Source organism: Salmo salar, chromosome 14, assembly GCF_965601325.2.
Source record: "Salmo salar chromosome 14, fSalSal1, whole genome shotgun sequence".
Lineage (NCBI taxonomy): Eukaryota > Metazoa > Chordata > Actinopteri > Salmoniformes > Salmonidae > Salmo > Salmo salar.
Window position 1 is genome coordinate 41,892,251 of NC_138304.1, and position 6,909 is coordinate 41,899,159.

The following is a 6,909-nucleotide window of genomic DNA, read 5'->3' on the forward strand; positions in this document are numbered from 1 at the left end:
CAACAAAAGGGTTCCGCTATGGTTACAACTCTTTTTGGGGATATAAAACCCTTTTTATTGTAATTTTTTTTATAATTATAGAACCTTTATGGAGGATGGTTCTCTAAACACTAATGACACTCTCACTCACCGTTGCACAAAAAGAGCTGTAAGCAAACCACGCCCCAAATATTCTAATGAGGCGCCGACCCTAGATTTTAATTATCACTAAAGAGGAAATAACCCTTTTTGAACCACAAAAAACACTGAAGGACTCAAATATTTATTATTTGGGTTAGTATGGTTCCACATAGAACCATCACCTTTATCAAAGAACCCTTGAGGAACCTTCATTTTTCGTCTGTATACTCATATAGTAACTTTGAATAATAAGGAATAATACTAACGAGGCTAAACGTCTATACAGCAAACACACTAGTGAATTATTATATTTCAACAAAAAGGCTTTGTGAGCATCTGCTTTTCAATGTGAAAGTACAATATGAACGTATCTAACGTTATGGATTGTATGCTAAGAATGTAGACTATCTGACCCTGCCCCAAATAAAATGATATAGAACATACAGTATATCTCTCGGAATTAATATTGTCAAAACGTTGGGAGGAAAAATCCCCCCCATCCTACAGTACACGAAGGATAGAAACAGCGACGCTCTTTGGTGACAGGGGACATGAACATTGTCTTCAGTGGATTGGACTACAGTGTAGACTGCAGTGTTAATGTCCTTTTACAGTCAAATATTGGTTGTCAGTTATTGACTACACGAAAAAACACGATACACAGACAATTAGAGGGAGAGATAGCTATGTGAATATGTGTTTTAGGTGAGCCTTTGTTTAGGCCTATCCCTGTAAATTATCCTGAAGTAGGCTACAGACTGTATCATAAATGAAAATGCTTTATTTGCGTGTTTGCCTTCTCATTGGGAAAACGAATGATACGTTTATACAGATTGTAAAATGTTCAGGTAACATTTCAAACATACACCTTCAAAAACTGGGTGGACATCTCATGCAGTCATAGAAAGCTAATGGAGGGACACAATTCACCAATTATATTTAATTTTTCACTACAAAATTCAGTGCTTCATTCGGAGTCTTTAATTAACATATATGCATTTGTAATTAAGAAACGATAAAAGCAAAATGTCACCTAATGTATAGGCTACGTCATTCACATTTTGAGAAGGATATACGTTCTTTTACGCTAGCCTACGCCTAAATACATGTGGATATGTTTATTTGCTTTGACCTGCAGTCTAAACGTCATCGTACTGATATTTCGAGGCCAGAATCAAACTTTGATGTTCGATTGTATTGGTTGAAGTTCATTTTAAGTGTTAGATTAATTCAGCACAAATTGAATTGATCCTAAAGAAAACGAACATATTTACTGATTTGCACCAACCAACTTGTGCAGCTCATGCTGTAATTCCGTGACAAAATAACGATAAATCTACATGGTCAAAAGGAGCACTGCAACTTTTTTAATGTCATTTTATTTCAATATGTCCTATAAATAATTTGACCACATGATTTTTGGTAACCTACATCCTTTATAACAATAGGTACTTGCTTAGTCTGAAACTTGCATCAAACGCTTAATTTTCAATTTCAGATGGTATACTATTTATTTATTGAGCAATATGCCAATTTGCTATAACTCACAAATAAACTAACCAGTAATTACTTGGTAATTTCTTACGTAATAACAGTTTTATCAATGCATATAAACCATCCTGATAAAATTGAGGGAATACATGTTTTTTTATGTACGTTTACCGTCTTAATAAAGCGTCAAGTACAGTACAAGACCGGAAATAGTTTCAACCAAGTGAGTTTACAATACAACCCTCTAGATTAAACATACGTCAGCAAATATATAGACACGTCTATTTTAAAGTGTATTTAAACGTAAATGCATTTTGAATCAAGTTTGATTATAAGTGATTTGATGTTACACTATCATTTACAGATGTGACTTATTTTGGAAATAGGGTTTACACGGTAGAAATGGGGGAATATACCACTTCCACCCTGCTTCACAGGAGTGTGTTCTATATACGTATTAAAGTTGTTCAAATAATGTAATTCATATTTTTTTATGATTATTCCACTGATATCATACCCCAATATGCAGGAGTAAATTATATACTGTAAAGGTATTCTGTGGGTACATGCGATCAATTCAAAATTATGTCAGAGAAGAATTGTGAAAATAGCCTCACGAGAGTAAAGTCCTTTAGAATGAATGCCTTCCCAAAAATAGCTACTTGACATGTTAAGTTACGTGTTCAAAATCCCGAACTTATAGTATATTATGTCTATTTAGCATGGAAGAATGTGGTGTGGGGAAACAGACAGTGAAAACAACAACATACATACAAAAAAAGACGATCATCTATCTAAAGACAAAATGTGTAATGATCCAAACTAGCCCTGGCTGATGATACATTTTTTTATTTAACTAAGCAAGTCAGTTAAGAACAAATTCTTATTTATAATGACGGCCTACCTCGGCCAAACCCGGACGACGCTGGGCCAATTGTGCACCGTCCTACACTCTAAAAAGAAAAGATTCCTGGAGTATCCTTAAGGGGTTCTTCGAATTGAAACTGTGAGGGAAATCCTATAAGTTCTTCAAATAACCCCTTTTAATGCATCCTCGAAGAAGCTTTTGAAGAACCTTTTGGGGTTCATTTTTTAACTGGACAATCAATACAATTAATTGATTAGCCAGGAAGAATAGAAAAACAGCAGTATTTCAGCTCCCGGGGGCCATGCATTAATTTAATAGCCCTGCACTCATATATATATAAATATATATATATTTTTTAAAATGTTTTTTATTCTGATTTTTCAGGTGGTGCTGCAGCACTTTCAGCGCCCCTACTTCCCGCGGATATACCAAACCATCCTCCTTGTTGATAGAAAACATTCCACAAAAATCTTCTAATTTAGAAATTAGAATGTGTTTTAGCTTTTGGTGCCAGCATTGTGTCATTAAAATCCGAGTTTCCCAAACTCTGTCTATGCTTCTGGTGGCCAACAAGTCATGATGAGTTCAAGTACATTACATGGCCTTCTGTTGGTTTACTCTTATTGGTCAACAGTAGTAAAGCCTCAACACAGCCTTGTTTTAGGGCCAAATTCACTAGACTAGACTACTGTATCTGTTATTACCGGATGGTACCGAGTCAATGTGCAGGGGCACGAGGTAGTTGAGGTAATATGTACATGTAGGTAGGGGTAGAAGTGACTAGGCAATAAGGATAGACAATAAACAGAGTAGCAGAAGTGTATGTGAAGAGTGAAATTGTGTGTGTGTGTGTGTGTGTGTGTGTGTGTGTGTGTGTGTGTGTGTGTGTGTGTGTGTGTGTGTGTGTGTTTAACTATACAAACATTTATATGCATCAATATGCATGTGTGTTTGTGTGTTTTGTGTTTGTGCGTATGTAGTGGGTGTGTATGTGTGTGTTGGAGTGTCAGTGTAGTGAGTGTGTGGGTAGAGTTCAGTCAGTGTGCATAGAGCCAGAGCAAGAATGTCAGTGCAAATAAAGGGGGGGGGGGGGGTCAATACAAGTAGTCCGGGTAGCCATTTGACTAACTGTTCAGCTGTCTTATGGCTCGGTGGTAGAAGCTGTTTAGGAGCCTTTTGGTCCCAGATTTGGCGCTCCGGCCCCGCTTGCCGTGCGTGCGGTACCATGCGCTAACATCAGACATGTTGAAGAGGGAAATGAAGAAAGAGATTGAGTAATCTCAGGCTGCTCATGATTATTATATTCAGGTATTATAGGACACTGTCTTATTAGGCAAACAATTGATTTGCAGTTGTATAATAATAATATTGTCATGATTATAATCATGTTAACAATCCTGATAAGAATTTTACACTGAATCGTGGACTACATTTTACATGATGAAGACATACGTGTCCCAAGAACGGAGCTAATTCAAATAAGGTTATAAATGTATAACTGTATCAGACAAATGCATTATTGTCTACTTTACTGTATGTTGAAATGTATACATTGAATACTTAATGTTTTGAAGATAATTAACTAAGTACAACCTTTTGCAAATTTACACTGCAAAATAAATGTTTTATTTATGTTTAAAAACATAAATTGCTTTACTACAAGGAGTGAATGCCTGTTTTAATTACCTGTTGTTATGTCTGAAAGTCATCTGCAAGGAAATAAGAAAATATGTTAACGAAATAAAATAAAAAAATAAGATGAAAATAATTTAATCAGAATAGAACTTTAGTTTCTTAGGCCCACTTGAGTAAAAGTAGAATAGGTTTACATGCAAGCCGACATCAAACTCTTGCAAATGTTAATGATGCTCTATAAAAGTTAAGCTAATATTCAGCATAGGCTTACTTGGAAATGTATACAATAAAATAAATATTGCCTACAAACGTTTACTTATCGTCAATATCAAAATGTGAGAAATTACACATATTTCTCGTTTAACGCTACACAAGTAGCTGGGATTAAATATTAGGCCTAAACTTTCTCAAGTAGAAGTGTCTGTAAAATAAACGTACCCAAGTGGGCTTCTTCACCGAGGGAGCTCTTAATTCTTCCCCTGCCTTGAATGTGAGAGAGACTAGCTCCCAGCACCTCTCGTCCCTTCATTTGAAGCAGGCTGGGATTTATGATAATTAGAGTTGACACCAAATTGTGCACCATGAAAGGAGGGGGCAAACTCGGGCCTGTTCCCACGAGGCACATTCCGACAGTCAAGTTCAAGCTCAAAGCGCGAGCCTCTATTGCAATTCAAGGCGTGTCGTGCAGCTCATTATGAAGAAAAAGCGCGCGCTCTCTGTGGTGGAGAGTTCGTCAACCTTTTGAGATTCAAGCATTGAGGAACTCGTCATCATGTCAGTAGTTGCAGATGTCTAAAGTGATTCAATAAAGTAAATAGCCTGAATATAATTAGCCTAAACTAGATTTTTGAGAATATTTTTATTAGGCCTTAAGCCATAAACTTCACACAATAAAGCCAATTTAGACTAAACTACACTACACAATATGCCTTTTTTGTGGAAAAAAAAAAATGATTTCAGAAGTAATTTAGCTTACATTTGACTTCAAATAGCATGTAGGTCTAGTTTCTCACGTCACATACCAACACAGTCTCACAATAAATTCGTGCATATATGCACATACTGTAGGACAGGGGTATTCAACTGTTACACTACGATGTTCAGAGCTTTCTGCTTTTCTGTTCTACCAGATAATTCATTGCACACACCTGGTTTCCCAGGTCTAAGTCAGTCCCTGATTAAAGGGGAACAATTAAAAAAATGCAGTGGAACTGGCTTCGAGGTCCAGAGTCACAACCGTGAAAAATGCAATTAGTATTTTGTTATGAAGTGGGCTCATTGAAAAATCATATGTTTGTCAAATAACGAATTTTAACATGGCGTCTACAAAATCGTGATCTAGACAATTACTGTATACCTCAAATAAAATGAGACCATGGAGCCTACTTCACTTTCTGAAGGACATCATAAATGATATACAGTGCTTTCAGAAAGTATTCAAACCCCTTGACTTATTCCACACATTGTTTTGTTAAAGCCTGAATTAAAAACGGATTAAATACATGTTTTCTCACCCATCTACACAGAAAACCTAATAATGACAAAGTGAAAACATGTTTTTAGAAAATGTACATATGTATTCACACCCCTGAGTCAATACTTTGTAGAAGCACCTAGTGATTACAGCTGTGAGTCTTTCTGGGTATGTCTCTAAGAGACTCTACACCTGAATTGTGCAGCATTTGCCCATTATTCTTTAAAATTATTCATCAAGCTCTGTCAAATTGGTGTTTCTCACCATAAGATGAATTCCTTGTTATCATGAGAAACACCATAAGATTAATTCAGTGTTAACATGAGAAACACCATAAGATTAATTCAGTGTTAACATGAGAAACACCGCAAGATTAATTCAGTGTTAACATGAGAAACACCATAGAGGAGAACCATGGAGTGTGACCATCATGTGTCTAGCCACCCTATAATTGATCTCGCCCAGACAACCCATGGCTCCACATTTCTCTCTATTTGAGGACCCATAAAATGGTGTCTGACTCTATGACCCCTGACCCCAAAGTGAATAAATCCCATAGAAATCTATGAAAATCTTAAAATCCACGGGCTGTGATGTGCATATTTATGTTCCAGCCCCAGGGCTAACCCAGCTAATCAAGCCCAATCAGGTATGTTAGTGATGGGATGAAACTCGATCAGGTTCAGGATCGGAGAACACTACTTTACAGACACTCCAAAGGCACTGGGATGCTGTGGACCAGACGAAGGCAATACGAGTTATAATGTTTTAGAATGTATATGAACTGTTTTCATTTGTTCACATTTTGTATGTATGCATTTTTGCATATTGTATATTGTTGAACACAGGAAACCAGCAAATAAAACAACTGGACTGGGCTGGACTGGGGCTGAAATCCACAGGGCACCAACAAATAAACAACTAGTGTCACGTCCTGACCATAGAGTGCTCTTATTTTCTATGGTAGAGTAGGTCAGGGTGTGACTGTTTTTTTTAAATCTAGTTAAATTTTTCTATGTTGGGTTCTAGTTTATTTTTTCTATGTTGGGTTTTTAGTATGATTCCCAATTAGAGACAGCTGGTCATCGTTGTCTCTAATTGGGGATCATATTTAAGTAGTTGTTTTTCCCACCTGTGTTTGTGGGAGATTATTTTCAGTTAGTGCATGTTGCACAGCTGTCGTCACGGTTTGTGTTTTGTTTATTTGGCTAAGTTTCACAATATAATAAAGGTGTGGAATGATACGCACCTTGGTCTGTTTACACACACACACACACACACACACACACACACGACAACTGGACTGGGGCTGAAATCCACA

At 36.7% G+C, this 6,909-nt stretch overlaps 1 long non-coding RNA gene across 1 annotated transcript in view; it reads right to left on the reverse strand.

Annotated features, from left to right (window-relative positions):
• The window catches only part of LOC106569685 (uncharacterized), a 49,762-nt gene extending 45,137 nt beyond the window's left edge, over positions 1–4,625 (reverse strand). Inside the window, exons 1-2 of the long non-coding RNA XR_014380373.1 lie at positions 4,553–4,625; positions 4,166–4,188 (exon numbers count right to left, since the gene is read on the reverse strand). This is a non-coding gene — a long non-coding RNA (uncharacterized LOC106569685). The remainder of the gene's footprint in view (positions 1–4,165; positions 4,189–4,552) is intronic.
• Between the last annotated feature and the right edge of the window lie 2,284 nt (positions 4,626–6,909).